Raw genomic sequence first — 15,425 nt, forward strand, 5'->3', positions numbered from 1 at the left:
CAGAAAATATTATAATACAAACCTGCCCAGTCTTGATGACCTGTTTACCAGCAGAACTAGGTAATGGGCACAAGAAATCTTCGCTGACCCTCTCAATATCCAGGATGTCACTTTTTACAATGCCGCCCCTTATGTTTCTCACCCTTAAATAAAGAACCCAATGTTAGCCTTCTAAAGGAATGTTACATAAATCACCATCCTCTCTTTTTCTACATCTCTTTCCCTTTCATCTTTCTCTCTCTAGGGGCACACCCCTTTAGAAAGATAAAAAAAATTCCAACATTCCTCCTTTATCCTTTTATGGGTAATATATGTGTGTGTGTCACCTCTGGTTTTATTTTTGTATACTCTCTCAAATACTTTCCCTGCTGTTTCCCAGTCATGTTCACTGAGAATAAATTCCATCAGTGCTTCAGTGCTTTCTCCATGCTGGGCTGCTCAGCTCACGCCTTTGCCATGACTGAGTGGAGTGTGAGTGAGTGTTCTGGCACCAGCTGTGCGTTTCTGAGGTCAGACATTTATCTGACAAGTGGGCGGGCTAATCTGAGAGTGTTAATTGGCTGTAAGCAGCTGCCTCTCAGAACAGGCCATGTGTGTAAAACAGGGAATAGGGACTGTGTGCTTGTGTTGGTATGTGTGGTCTGGCCTGCAGTGCTGACCTCTAAAAACCTGTGTGTGTGTGTGTGTGTGTATGTGTGTGTTTGTTTTAGAAGGGGCTCAGTCTGACTGTCTCATTAAAGCATATGAGTTGTATAATCTATGTCTTAATTAACCTCCCCTAATGGCCGACCAGGGCTGTGTGATGACTTTAGTGAGACATTAAAATGCAAAACCATGTGTATAGCAGAATTGTGAGATTCAGCCATTACATGTATGCAGAGAAGCTCTGTGGATGCACCCAGATCTGTTACTAATCGCTCTGCAGTACCAACACTCTAACTGTGAGCAGACTAGACCGATAACCTAATTTTGCATTACACAAATTGGATTTGAATGAAGATGGGCTTCCATTAAAATGCAAAAAGATTGCTTGGGATATGCTGTAAGCTTAAGTTAGTCATTAGTCAGTATTTGTCTTTAAAACTGACCATGCATTCTATAGGACACAATTTAAGATGCAATAAGTAAGATGCGCTCTCACTCTCATTTTTATATATATATATATATATATATATAAAATCATTTTTTTGTGCTGTGCTGCAGGCATCCTGACCAATCTTAGGCACTCTTGAGTGTTCTACTGAATCACAGCATTTACATTATCCAGCAAATGTAAATAATTGTAGCACCTGGTGAGCAAATGCCCTTTTATTAATGAGAGGTTCCATACACTTAGGTTACCCTTGACAAAGACTGTGAAAACTACAAGAACAAACCCTTTGAGGAGAATGTAATCTTTAACCACTGTTAATAATGTCACATTACATGTTATAATATGTTGCAAGACAAATCAATCATAATGTAGCAATGATGACAGTAGCTAATTATTGTAATTCTAGTACAGTATTTGTATAGTATGATGTATTGCTCATATTATGCAGTGCTGAACCTCCATCACTGAGATGATGAGTGAGAACTAGATAAGGCTAATGCTGGGTGCACACTAGGTGATTAGCCATGATTTTGCTACTAGAAAAGAAATTTTGGTCTCTGATGTCCATGGCTCTGGCTAACCTGAAAACTAGTAGTGTGCCCTCCACTCACTCCTTTTCTTGGTTTACTCCTGAGCTCTGTGCGATGAAAACCACTGGCATGAGTTGAGCATCTTTATGAAAAAAAACAACAACTAGATTACACATGCATTCCCTCATGTTTTTGGATCATATTCTTAAATATAAAGATATTTTAAATGCTGATTTTCTTCCTATTCTCTAATATTGTTAATGGCTTGGGTCACAAACTCAAGTGACACTTGTCTACCATCAGCAGACTTCAGCTTCCCACTCAAGAACCCTCAATCTCTCCTGAGAAATGTACTGCTTTTCCCATTTCTTTTCAGGATAAAATTAGTACTATTTTTTAACATGATTTCCCTTGGATGCCCCCTTCAGGTTTTTGTGCCTCACTCCCAAGTCCCTGTAGAAACATCCTATCTGGCTTTTGTCCTGTTGAGAGAATTTTCAAATCTAATCCTTCATCCTGTCAGCTTGACCCTGCCCCCACCTCATTATTCTAATAACCTTTCCAAAATGTTTCAGACTGGTTTTTTTTGCTTCTATCACAGCATCAGCTTTTTTCTGTGCTCTAGATGATTCCCCCCCCCCTCTCTTCTAATTCTGTATATATTATTATTCTTGACCTTAGTGCAGCCTTCGATATGGTCAATCATAATGTTCCTCTACTATCCACTATTGACCTTAGAAGGTGCCGTTCTGATTTACATTCTATTTATAACAGATCAGTATCAGTTTGTATCCATTCGGAGGCACAAACCTAACATTACTTGCGTTGCTCAAAGTGTTCCTCGAGGCTCTGTTCTCAGCCCTCTGTTATTTATCATTTACATCCCACCCCTCTGAAATATCATCTTTCATCGTGGCCTTTAAATTTCATTGCTATGCTGATGATATTCAAATTGTCTTAACATGTATCCCACAGAATAATATCCACCTCCCACACTGTTTTAAAAATACCGATTGAGTTACATGCATTACATGTAGGTTAGATGACTGTAATTCTGTTTTATGGTTTACCTTAAAAGATTTTTCTCTCTCCACAGTACATTCAAAATTTTGTAGCCAGAGTCATTTTGCACATTACCTTGTACTTCTCACATAAACCCCATTCTTTACCAATTACACTAGTTACCTGTTAGGCTCCAAAGCACTGCATGGCCTTCTGAACTACTACTTCCATATGTCCTGTCTCGTAAACTAAGATTCTCTGATTCTGGTTCGCTAGCTGTCCCTAGGCCCAGGCTGTCCTATGGGTGGGAGTTTTTTGTGTTGCCTCTCCTCCCCATATTACTTCTGGCAAGGGTTTTTCTTTAAATTGTTAAGCAGGCTTCAGTATGTGAAGGACACAGGACACAGGATCCAGGGGGGTGGGGGGCAGCCAGTGGGGCAGGGGAATTAATGTGTGCATTTAAACATTGCTTGTGGTTTAAGTTCTCTCCTCCTCATCCTGTGCCTGTATAGTGTGATTGGCTGCTGTGAAGTGTGCCCCACCTCAATTTGTGGGATGGCACTGCTGTTGGTGCTGTTCTGTTTCTTGTGTCATACTCACATCTGATACAACTCTCCTCAGGGTACACCTGCCCCACTTACATGCCAAGCATTGCCGCCTGCTGGTCATTACTGTGGAAACTCTGTGTGTGTGTGTGTGTGTGTGTGTGTGTGTGTGTGTGTGTGTGTGTGTGTTCAATTTGATGCCAATGCCCTTCTCATGACTGGATAAGTGACTGGGAAATGTTTCTGATTATTCTTTTTAAAGGAAATACTAGCTGCAGCCTATAGTAAGTAGTAATAATATAGCAATACATAATTACCTTCAAAAACAGCTATAATTCCAACAAATCCTCATGTAAAGGAATTTGGTCTGTGCTGAGCAAACTGTGTGGCTTATGTATAGTTTTGATTTGTGGATATATTTGTTGTGTGCATCCAAGCATCGTTTTGTTTTCCCTTTCCCCAAATATATTTATGAGAAGTGAGGGATTCTGGAGGTTAGTTATTACAGGACATTACACCTCCCCCTTGTGGATGCCCAGTTTAATTACAATGGACGCAAAGAATTTTGAGGTCATTTTAATACATCCTAGAAAATTGTATAGATGAAATATATACATTTTAATAACATCCTTGTATGTTTGAGTTGTAGGTCTTCTGGGCTGGTGTGAGAGCACCTAGTGAGGAATAGGTTCTAAGTCATAGCTGTGAAACTACTGAAGGAGCATCTGTGTGTGTGTGTGTGTGTGTGTGTGTGTGTGTGTGTGTGTGTGTGTGTGTGTGTGTGTGTGTGTGTGTGTGTGTGTGTGTGTGTGTGTGTGTGTGTGAGAGAGCCAGGAGGCTCCTACATGCAGAATTAATTCGATGATTGTGGGGTGAATTAGGGCTGCCCAGTTTTAAAAAAAAATAAATAAAAAAAAATAAATAAAAAAATCACATTAACACACTGACACACATTGCGGTTGCGATTTGAACTGCATTATGAAATGTTCAATTTAGTATTAATTAAAGCTAAAATCAAATATATAATTAATCAAATATTTACCAACATTTTATTTAGCGACGCAAAGGTCATTTAAAAAACAAACAAACTATCGATTGTATGCCAGGGAACAAATGGATCCACTTTCTCTGTAGGACGTATTTAACAAATGTTAAAACATAATCATAAATAAACTAACTAAATTGTCAGCCTTCACAATAAAGCAAATACGATGTTATCAAGAAGCGACCTTTTAGTTCACATTCGTCACTAATGAATCAACAGTTAAACTCATAAGGCTCAGTTTCCTGCTTGACCGCACATTTGTGGCGGCTGCATAGTATTCTGCTTAAGCCACGTCAGTTTGAACTTCAGCTTTGCGTTTGCTTTTATAGTTCATGGACGGCTGTTTGTGAAAAGTAGTTGCGCTAAGGCAACTTATATCTTCGGTCAAGTGTATTAGTTTCTGAGATCCTTCCTTGCTCACAGAATACACGGGCACCATGTCCTTCGCTAAATAATATGTGACTGCATCCAGGATTGTCTCTTCGACGTCTTCTCATACGACATGACACATTGGTAATTATGTGATGGCCCAGTCAAACTTTCGTAAGGGTCATTTGTACTTGCATTTCCCTGTTAAGCAGGACATTCGTTGTAAAGTTCTGGGTGTTATCTGAGATGTTGGTATAAATTAAATTCACTTTCACCTCGCATATCTTGCACAACACCTCCATAGGACGAGTGTCGCTGTTTTTAAATCCTAAGTACTGAGGACTTTTTTTTTATGTCGGCACCAACTCACTATCTTCCCTCTCCTCTGCTGTATTCATATTCATATTAGCAAAAACGGAAGACTTCCTTTCATCATTTGGCACCGTTCTTTGTCAAGCCACATGCACTCCGCTAGATCAAAACAATGCACTGGTGGAGTGTTTTAGCACGAGATTTACACGTGAACAATGCACAGGCATATTAATTGCAGTAATAATCGTAGCCATTTACGATTAGATAATTGCACGGGTCCATATCGAGATTTAAATTTTAATGTGATTAATAGCACTATGGTATAGTTAGCTGCAGGTTGAATGTCTCCTCCCCTGTCGATGACAGCTCCTTTATTACAAGGAACTTATACTGTACATGATGAGTAAATGGCAAAGCATTGAGGCAGAAGCATGAGTTGAGTGACAGAAGGGTGGGAGGGGCCTTAAACAGGGAGCATCTTAAGGGTGTAGACAAGAAGTCTCCACAGAGGGTAAGGAGTTGGGGATATGGAGACTGTGGTGGACAGATTGGGTGCCGGAGGGAGGTAGACGGTATCATTTTGGGAGGCAGACCATGGATGAGAGGTGGTGGGGGTTGACGGCAGCACAGATGTGTCAGGGGGTCACTAGGAGGATTTGTGGGCTTTTGCAAAGGGTATGAATTTCCCTGTCCACCTGTGAATCTCTCTTACGTCCTCCCTGTCTCCACTATTCCTACACACACCCTTTCCATGAACAGCTGGGCCCTCCTCCACAGCAGCTGTGCAGCTGGCTTGCTTCATGTTTAAAAGGTAAGTGTTTGTGGTGGCCTGGGTTCTGCAGGTGCAGTGTGTCCTTGAGTTTTCATCCAGCAAAACCGATAGATTCCCAGTGCACATTTCCAGTATTGGGATGCAGTGTGAATTTGCGCTCACTTCACCCTCACTTCCTGTTTACACTTCACCCACTTAATCAGACAGAGAAGTGGTATTGCTGTGTATGAAGCAGAACCCAAATGCTGATTTGAAGATGCTGAGTGCTTTCTTTTTGTAAACAAAGACATTACCCAAACATTCTTTCATCTATAGCAATTTGAAATGCATGAAGCGTTAAACCTGATACGTCAGGACTGATGCTGTGAGTGTGCTTTTTGTTCACCATTAACTTGCTCTGTTTGCTGATGTGTGAGTGTCTGGTCTAGTGGCCAGTTGAACAGACAGCAGAATGGCTGGTAATGAGCCCTCTCATTGCTTGCAGTGATGAATGAGGCTTATTATGATGTGAACTGAGGTCATTTGCAACTGAATAGCCTGTTCTCCAGCAGGCAAGTGAGCCAGAATGAGCTGATTTATTTTGATTTGGGCTCTTGCTCCATTCAGCCTTCAGGAGAAGTGGATTGACTCGTCAGTCAGGCAGAAGTTAGCAGGGTAGTGGAATGGGTTACCCTGTGTTCACTCTCAATCGCACTAGGCAGCCACTCGGTGGAAAACACCAGCCTGCAGCTGTGCTTTGTAAGGACAAAGAAATTCGACATTTCTCAAAATGTCCTAAAATGTATCTGCTGACACCTGTCAGATGGAGGCGATGGATCCTGAGCTTCTTGACATGACGGCCACCCACCGAGAGTAAAGACAAAAAAAGCAAAAACACAGTTATGGAGATATGGGGAGAGAGCGAGAGAGAGAGCGAGAGCGAGAGAGAGAGCGAGGAGGGAAAGGGAGAGAGATGAGGAACTGCCCTGTTCTAAACCTGTAACATGAGAAATGAAGCTGTCCACTCAAGCTCTGAAACACTAGAAGAGCACGGAGATAACCGTATTAGATTCGGGGGTGGGAGGGCGTACAAAACCAGTGTAATAGCATGGATAATGGTAGGAAGTGGCCTGTCAAAGTAAATAATCTGGTGAGGAGTCAGGCAGGGTAATGGCAGAAATGGTGGAGGGGCTACTGTACTAGGGTTGTGTAATGGTGTAGGGGTTTGTGCAGTAGCGTACAGTAATGGTGGAGGGGGTTACTGCAGTATTGTTCAGTAATGTTGGAAGGGGCTAAGGCAATTGGAGGTAGAGTATAGTGACTACAGAGGTGGTTAGTGCTGTGGGTAGACTCATGGTGGGGGGGTTGGTGGATCTCCAGCCCTTATTGACTCCCAACCCTCTTCCTTTCACAATCCATGCCCACACAGTTGTGCCTTTGGTCAAATTGCGGGAATGTGTGTGCGGGTGTGTATCAGTCTTAAGTTGTTTAGGCTTTGACAGAGTGCATGGATTAGTTATCTCTCTCTCTCTCTCTCTCTCGCGTGTGTGCGCGTGCGTGTGTACGCGTGAGCAGCAGATGGTTTTCCTGTTTGAGCAGTGGAGTAAGGAGACAGAGACAGTGGTGTCCAGATGCACACAGCTACTGATTTTGCCAATATCTGCCACTTTCTCAACCCAATGTTCTGGAGCCACATTAAAGCCATTTTAGGTTTTGCCTCTTGTGCTTTTTTGCAGTTTTCCTAAATTAGCTGCTTTTTCTGGATACCCATTATATAATTTGCTAATCGTTGGCCTTTGCAATGTTGATGTCACAGAGAGCCGAATATACAAATAGGTCCTCGCAACATGTAAAGCGGTGTAGCTATACATGTCATGTAGCTCTGTCCTCAAACATGGATATAATTTAGAGGGATCTGGTGAGGAGGCTGGTCTGAGCTTAGCATTGCTCCATCCAGAGAGCAGGGTGTAGGGTTTGGACGCAGCACTTTCTGGTGTAGGAGGGGTTTGGTGGTGGACAGCTGACATCCTAATTATGTAACATTTGAAAGTAGTGTTGCATCTACAGTTTTGGTTTGAAATGTCCTTTTTTAACTGGTCAGTTTCCCAAGCCAGTGCACATTTTTGCCCTCAGCCTGAATCAGTGGATGGAAGTTTAATGTAACAGTACTGACGACTGTGTTTTGTTTTTTGTAGGTTGAAGTTGGGTTTTGAATGTTAGGTAGTAGTATTGTGTTATTGTTGTAATACCGTGGCATTTATTGCAGTATTGTATTTGTAGTAATTTGCTTTTGTCATAATGTTCCTGTTGTTCTAATATGTTGTATATTGTGGTAATGTTGGGAAATGGTGACTTGTGGTAAAGTGTTTTATTTAGTAATAATGTTTGATGTTGGATAAAAGAAACTCTAGTACGTATAGTTTGATAGATTTTGTTTTTGCACTTGTAGTTGTCTGAGCTTATACTTGTTTTGCAATTCTAGGCATCAGCAATGATCCCTGTATTTCAACTGTATTCTAATTCAATGGTATCTTGAACTCTACCCTACTGTATTGGCTAGGATACATTCTATGAGTAAAATACAAAGCACTTTTTTAAATTGCTGTGGTAAGAGCATCTGCTAAACACCAAAAATGTAAATGTACTAACTGTGTCTATTGTAATTCTGTCTCATGTAGTTGTACTGTAGTGGGGTTATGTAATATGTTGTTTGCTATTGTAATGGGATTGTTGTAGTAATACCTCGATTATCTTTTGTGGAACTGCTTTGTTTTTGTGGTATCACTGACGTTCCCCATATAACGTACTATCATTCTTCTACAATGACGTTTCAGAATTAGCCCATTTTTTGATTTTTTACATTTAGGCATAAGTTGGAATAGTAGTAGGTTATAGTAAAAACGACCTCTGGTCACATATGGTATGGAAACTACTGTATTTTGTGACTCCCTGCATTCACTCTTTTTGAATTCACATTTTTGTTCACCAATACTACAGTGTAGCAATACTACCAATATTACGCAATCTAGTATTTATTGCCTGATTGCTCTGAAATGTAATAATGTTACATTACTGGCACAAATTACAGTGCACTACCAACACTTGCATCCAAACTGCCTAATCAAAATGTTACATGTTCAAGCTGCTTCTACTACTACTTGTAATGTAGGCCAGGATTGAGTAACCCAAATATGGATTTTTGTGTTATCAGCAGAAACAGTGATTTCCAGAAAGGAAGATCTGTTTCTGATTACAACCATCTTAATTCCTCATGTAATGGAGGTGCGTGAATTTTTTCGAGCGAGTGTGTGTGTGTGTGTGTGTGTGTGAGAGAGAGAGAGAATATGGAGATGGTAATGAGTCTTTTCCTGTGCTGTTTTATTGTTGCTATCGTCAGTCCCTCAATAAGGCCTAATGATGCTCTGCAGGAGTGTGGGTTATATTTCACTGAAGCTGCACATTACTGGAAGAACTAATAACTGTGTGTGTGTGTGTGTGTGTGTGTGTGTGCACGCACATGCATATATATGATTTGTGAGTGGCCCTAGTACACACATTCTTGGGCTGTTCTGCTGCTGCAGACACTGCTTCCTCAAACTCCTCCGGATTATACCATTTGCACTTGTAGGGGCTGCCAGTAAAGGAGACCCATTTCATCCAGCCTGGAGGAGGGATGCATTAAGTAACTACGTACTTTGTTGTGATGTGTTTACCTTCCTTGACGACCCACAAACACACACACCCCTTACTCTCACACGTTGTTGAGAGAGAGGGTAAGGCATCTCTGTTGAAATTCCCCCTTCCCTCCTCTCCTTGCCTTTCACTTAGTATGGTCTGTGGGCTTCCAGCCTGCTGAGGGAGGGAGATGTTTTGAGTGGTTCTCGTTGGCCTGAATGCATTGCGTCTGCTCTCAAAAGGCACACAGGTGAGCTGCATCCTGCACACAGTGACTGAAATAAGGTAAGAAGATGATAGTATTAGCTTAGATTCTCTGTCTGCCTCTCTGTTTTCTTTCTCTCTCTCTCTCTCTCTCTCTCTCTCTCTCTCTCTCTGTCTCTCTGTCTCTCTCTCTCTCTGTCTCCCTCTCTGTTTCTCTGTGACACTCCATCTCTGTGCATGCTGTATGGATCAAGGAAAGCAGTCCCCAGACGCGGCTCTCGCATGCAGTACGGTGTCTGGAATATGCATGTTTACATTGCAGAGTGCACGCACACACACACACACACACACACACACACACACACACACACACACACACACACACACCCATCCATCCACTCACTCACCCTCTGACATGGCATGTGTGCTCCATGAGATGCGTATGCTAAGTGCAAGTGGGAGCAGTCTGAGTAGAGGTGGATTTGATTAGTGAGGGTGGTAGTCGGGCCATGTTCTGTGATTAAACACTTCTACAGGGACTGAAGAATGAGCAGGAAGCACTACTGACTGAAAAAGACCAGCTCTATACATCAAGCATCCCTGCCTTTCTGCCTCTCTTTCCTGTCTCCCTCACGCCACAATCCCTCTCTCTCTGCTAAAAGCTGTCTGTTTGTGTATGTGCGTGTGCTGCAGTGCTATGAGTGTGTAGTGTATGGACCTTAAAGCTCTGGGTTTGTGTGGTATGTATGCTTTTGTTTGTTTTGTTTGTTTTTCCATTTTCTTTATTTTTCTTTGGAACATTGCTTGACTCTGAGAGCTTGAGCAGTGATGTGCTTGGCTTATGCTTCACTTCCTGCCCCAGGGGATGATGGGACATGTCGAGCTCCATGGGGGAGGGGTGTGGAGGTGCGCACTCACCCGTGTGTGGGAACAGCTCACCCAGTGCTTCTGCATTCGAGGATCTGCACAGCAAGATCTCTGTATCAGCATCCTCTGAGCCAAGCAGAGGGACAAAGACTTAAGAGATAGAGTGAGAGGGATGGATAGAGAGAGGGAGCGAGAGAGAAACAGAGAAAGGGAGGGAAAGAGAGAGCGAAGGGGGACGGAGAGAGAGGCAGATTTGAAGAGCACCAATCACACTTTCCACATGGAGTGCAAACTCTATGAATGTGTGGTGAGGGAGATTATGAGTATTCAAAAAAGGAGCAGTGGTACATGGTGTCAACAGGCAGCAGCACACACAGATATCTGCAGCTCTACCAGCTTTATAGCAAAACAGCTGAGCAGTGTAGAAGAGCCCTCTTAGAACAGCAGAGTGGATCAGCCAGTGCCCTCTTAATGGTCTGATCCCATGCATCAGACAGACAATCATGAATTTTAGCAGATGCATTTAAGCTGTGGAGGTGGCCCACGCTGTCTGTCTGTTTCACTGTTTGTGGGCTGGTGAACAGTTTCTCTGGCTGTGAGACCTCTTTCAAACTGAAGGCTGTTGAGCTGTACCTCTGCCACACTTCAGACACACAATAATCTGCATGTTAGTCATGGATATGTGGTTATTTGTCTCCACTTGTATTTGGCAAATTGGTTCTTTATTAGAATGTTTTGTCTGACGTTGCTGGCTCAGTGGTTGGGGTGCTTGACTTGTGGTTGGGAGGGTGCTGGTTCAAGCCCTGCTGCTTCCGGGTTGCCATTGTTGGGCCCCTGAGCAAGGCCCTTAACCCTTTGTTTCTCCTGTCTAGGTTTGGGCTGCCTGGCGGTATCCTAACCCACACCTGGTGTGTCCGCAGATACTTGTGTGTGGATGGGTGTGCATGCATGCGTCTGTGTGTGATCAACCTGCAAAGTGCAGTTAACAGTGCTTAGAAATCTACTTTCCCTTGAAAAGCAAGGTTGTTCTGTATCATATGCACTAATTTCAAAATCTGAGCAACAAAATCCTTTAAACAGCTCTGCCGGTAGGTCCTCGCTCTTGTAATAGTGTGCCGATTGTCTAGTTAAGTATCAGAAGCCCTCTCTCCTCCACATCCCTAGCGCTTTCCTCTGCTTGCTTCCTACATCGTCCCCTGAGTGCAGACGTGCACACTTGAGTGAGTGCACAGACACTGGCACTGGTGCTCATGATGGAGGTGTTCCACTCTCCTGCTCCAACCACTCTGACTCCATCTTCTCTCCTCCTCTCAGCATCCACATGCCTCCTTCAGCTTGAAGAGGATCTGATGGAGCTACAATTTCCATACAGCCTGACAGGATCACCCTTCTGTAACTCGATACCCTGTCAGGCCAGCTTTCTGTTCTGTTCCAGCTGCTGGTAGAGCGGAGCTCTAAAGGCAAGTCCGCCTCAGCTGGCCTGGAGAGCTTGACCAGACAGGTACTCTTCATGCCAGCTGTTACAGATGTAATGGAAACTATATGCATAGATCGGGCTTTTTCTCTCACAATACGGATTCTGATACCCGAACTTGACAACCAGTGGCTATTTAAAATCTGTGTACGTAAATATTTAGAATTTATGGGGTTCATTCTTTCATGGATGCATTATCATGAGCCTATTGGTATTAAATGTCATTATCTTTTATGGCAGCTCATGCACTTGAATTACTGAAATTCCCAACAATGTTTCTTCCACTTAAAATGGCATCACTCACACTGCTTTGTAACAGGCCTGCGGCGACCACAAGCTACAGTGAATGTGTGACTCTCACATTATTTTTTTTCTTGCATTGTGCCTTCACAGTTACATGCATTTTGTTCAGCTAAACATTTTCTTGCAATTTGTAATAAATCTGCAGCTTTTTAACTCCTTTGCAATGTGAGTGCATATACTCAATCTGTAGTTTGTAGAGTTAAAGCATCTGGTGTCTTGTAGCAGCAGATGTGTAATCAGGCGGTAAAATCCCATGTTTTGTTGAGTAGCTTTTATGTTCTCTCTACCTTTTTAGAATGTTGTTGTGTATTTGAAATGCGTATATCCGTGCTGCTTTAACTAATCTTTTTTGCTTGACTTTTACAAGCTTCTCATGTTCTTTCATGTGATGCCTCTGAAGGTTCCTGATTAAAATTTTTGATAAGATATTTTACCCTGCTGCTTCTACCCAACGAAGTGTTGACTGTTCTGCTGGTAGTCTGCAGTATAAAGCTTAGTAAGCAGTAAACTCCCTTAGTAAGAAATAAACTACAATATTATACCATAGAAAGGTGTACAGTGGCTAGAAATATATAACTGTATCAGATGTGGAATGGTAATGTTGGCTAATATTGATCCATTTAATAAGAGTCTTTTAGATGTAAATACCGATATATTATTGGGCAATTCTGATGAACTCTGGGTATCTGTGCATCCCTACCTCTAACCATGTTCAGAATTTCTTTGTTGTATATTTGTGTATGTAGCGGTCAATATAAAATATTGTCTGCTGAGATATTGTGTACAGTAGTTCCACTGTTTCCCACATGCACATTTACTGTTTACATGTGTAAGATGGACTCTGGTTTCGTACAGGAGCATGTCCAGGTGGAGGTGGTGCAGTATTGAGGGTGGGCCATGTGGCTGGCGATGTAGCTGTGGTTGAAATATATACCTTATCACAGCTCTGAATGCATCTTAATCTCATCACGAAATGAATGTGTTTCCCCATGGCCATGGATGAGTGTGTTTCCCCATGGCCATGGATGAGTGTGTTTCCCCATGGTGATGGATGCTGGCAGCTGTCAATGCCCACTTTCTTTGTCAGCTATGCCAAGTTGTCTGACGCTTGTGATGGCTGATTCTGTGTGTGTTAACATGGCTGGCTAACAGGAGAGATCATGTGTGGGCAGCCCTCTGTGCCCACAGTGCTCATTTGTTACATCTTCCTGTTGCACTAACATGTAAGCTGCGATTGCACTTCCGATTCTTGTCCTGAAGATGTACATGCCTGAATAGAATGGTTCCACTGCAGTGATCCATACTGCCTGTCAGATAGACATAACTGAAAATCGCCTGTTTCTTTTGGCTTTTGTGTGTTTGAGACATTTACCATTTTCAGTTTCTACTGTTTTTCTCCAGCTGATGGTGTGTATATATAGTTTTATATAGTTTACTCTATAACACTCAGTTCATTTGTGGTTTAAGATGTTAGTTTCAGATGTCTGTGTGCTTTTAAACCCTGTCCTTGGTTGAGTGTTGCCTTGGTTCAGTCCTTAATTAGGACTGAACTCTGTGCTCTGTATAGCAGAGTCCATTGCTCAGTGTGTGTATCGTCTGTGTGTTTTGTCTCTCTCTCTCTCTCTGTGTGTGTGTGTGTGTGTGTGTGTGTGTGTGTGTGTGTGTGTGTGTGTGTGTGTGTGTGTGTGTGTGTGTGTGTGTGTGTGTGTGTGTGTACATAAACATGATGTGACTGAAAAACAAAGTGAGTTATATGATGTCACATTTTTCAACTTGATTGTAAACTCTATAGCCAAGTCCTTGTTGGAGGAGGATTGCAGTAAGTGCCATCACCCAGCTGGGAGTAATGATTCTGACATCATCAGTGCTTAAATCCATCAGAGATGCACAGCAGTACTGAAGCACAACTCCCCTGCGAATGTACTCATATGAAAAGCTCTACAATCACTCTGTCCTTAATCTCTCTATCTTATTAAAAATGAAACAATAGCATACACTTTATTAGAAACACCAACTCCATAGCTTTATTTATTAGCCACTTTATTAGGTACTCCTACTGTATAGATGGATTTTATTGGTGTACATTTTAAGACAATTAATAATGGCAATTTTTCAGCCAGCCTCTTCTTCAGTAATCACAGCTCAGTTGTTGACCACAGGACCACTGCTAGCTGGATATTATTTGGCTCAACATACGTAGTCACACTATAGTACCATAGTGGTGGATATTGCACTGGTTTGAGAGTACTAGGCACAGGAGTGTTTTTGGAGTTTTTGCACATTTTAAATGTTAATACTGGGCTGGAAGGTGGTCTAGTGCCAAAAAATAGGCAACATTGGCCATGTGGTGAGAAACTGATGGAGCAGGAGGATGACTAATAATAATTGTGCATGGCAGCAGATCTCCATTTGTCTCTAACTGTACACCTACTCGGTGTTTCTAGTTGATGGAAGGTGCATATCCACCTGAGCATTTGAACTTCAGAATTCTCTCCTCGATCTGCAGCTTCTGTCCTGCACCTTGTGTTAATGTACCTAGTGAGATACTCTGTGCACACGTGTAGGAAATGGGTATCCATTGTGGGTATGGGATGTGTGTAAAGCATGTGGGCAAAGCATATGGGTGCATTTCTGAATCAGTCCTGCTAAATCCTACATGCTCTGACGAGTCTGAGCTCTCTGAAATCCCTTCTAGCTTGTAAGGTTAGTGGAGAAAGTCAGGTCTGATTGCTGCTCAGCCTGTGGGCAGAGCTGAAGAATGCCTTAGATCACTTAGGCCCAGTGCTACCGGATTCACCGCGAGACAGAAATAGTCCCATGGCTACAGCCCAGAGCAGCATCATCCACACACTGCACATTGATTTACGCTTGCTGAGTGACCCAGGTGTCTGTGGAGCTGCTAGCTGAGTTTCAGCATGCCACTAGAGAACAAAAAATAACTGTGTTTACTGTTGATATTTGTGATTTGGCCATACCACTGCCACCCAGTCTGGACCAGACTGCCAGGGTGAATACAGGTATAAGTCCAAACTGGGTTGGCCTATGGTTAAAGTGAATATGATTTTACAGTTCATTTACTTCACATTTTTTTGGTTCACATTAGGGTGACCAGATCAGAGGTGTTCTGGTGCAGGACAGCAGTACTAAAGTTGGAGGACAATGTAGGATGCTATAAATTAGTATAATTTGTTTGCAATAATTTAATAATAGACAGTATGGTTTAAAGGGGACCAATTATACCCATGTCACACTAGT

At 42.4% G+C, this 15,425-nt stretch overlaps 1 protein-coding gene across 7 annotated transcripts in view; it reads left to right on the forward strand.

Annotated features, from left to right (window-relative positions):
• Nucleotides 1-15,425, forward strand: part of cdk14 (cyclin-dependent kinase 14) — a 100,307-nt gene that overhangs the window by 10,390 nt on the left and 74,492 nt on the right. The window contains exons 1-2 of one of the 7 annotated variants that reach the window (XM_035525926.1): nucleotides 9,486-9,607; nucleotides 11,708-11,894. The exons of 1 other annotated variant lie outside the window; for it this stretch is intronic. The gene's annotated coding sequence lies outside the window, so the exon portion shown is untranslated. Of the gene's footprint in view, nucleotides 1-9,485; nucleotides 9,608-11,707; nucleotides 11,895-15,425 lie in introns of those variants that run through there. 5 more of the 7 variants (XM_035525927.1, XM_035525928.1, XM_035525929.1 and 2 more) reach the window with 5 other exon arrangements.

The sequence above is a fragment of the Electrophorus electricus genome, chromosome 5, assembly GCF_013358815.1.
Source record: "Electrophorus electricus isolate fEleEle1 chromosome 5, fEleEle1.pri, whole genome shotgun sequence".
Classification (NCBI taxonomy): Eukaryota; Metazoa; Chordata; class Actinopteri; order Gymnotiformes; family Gymnotidae; genus Electrophorus; species Electrophorus electricus.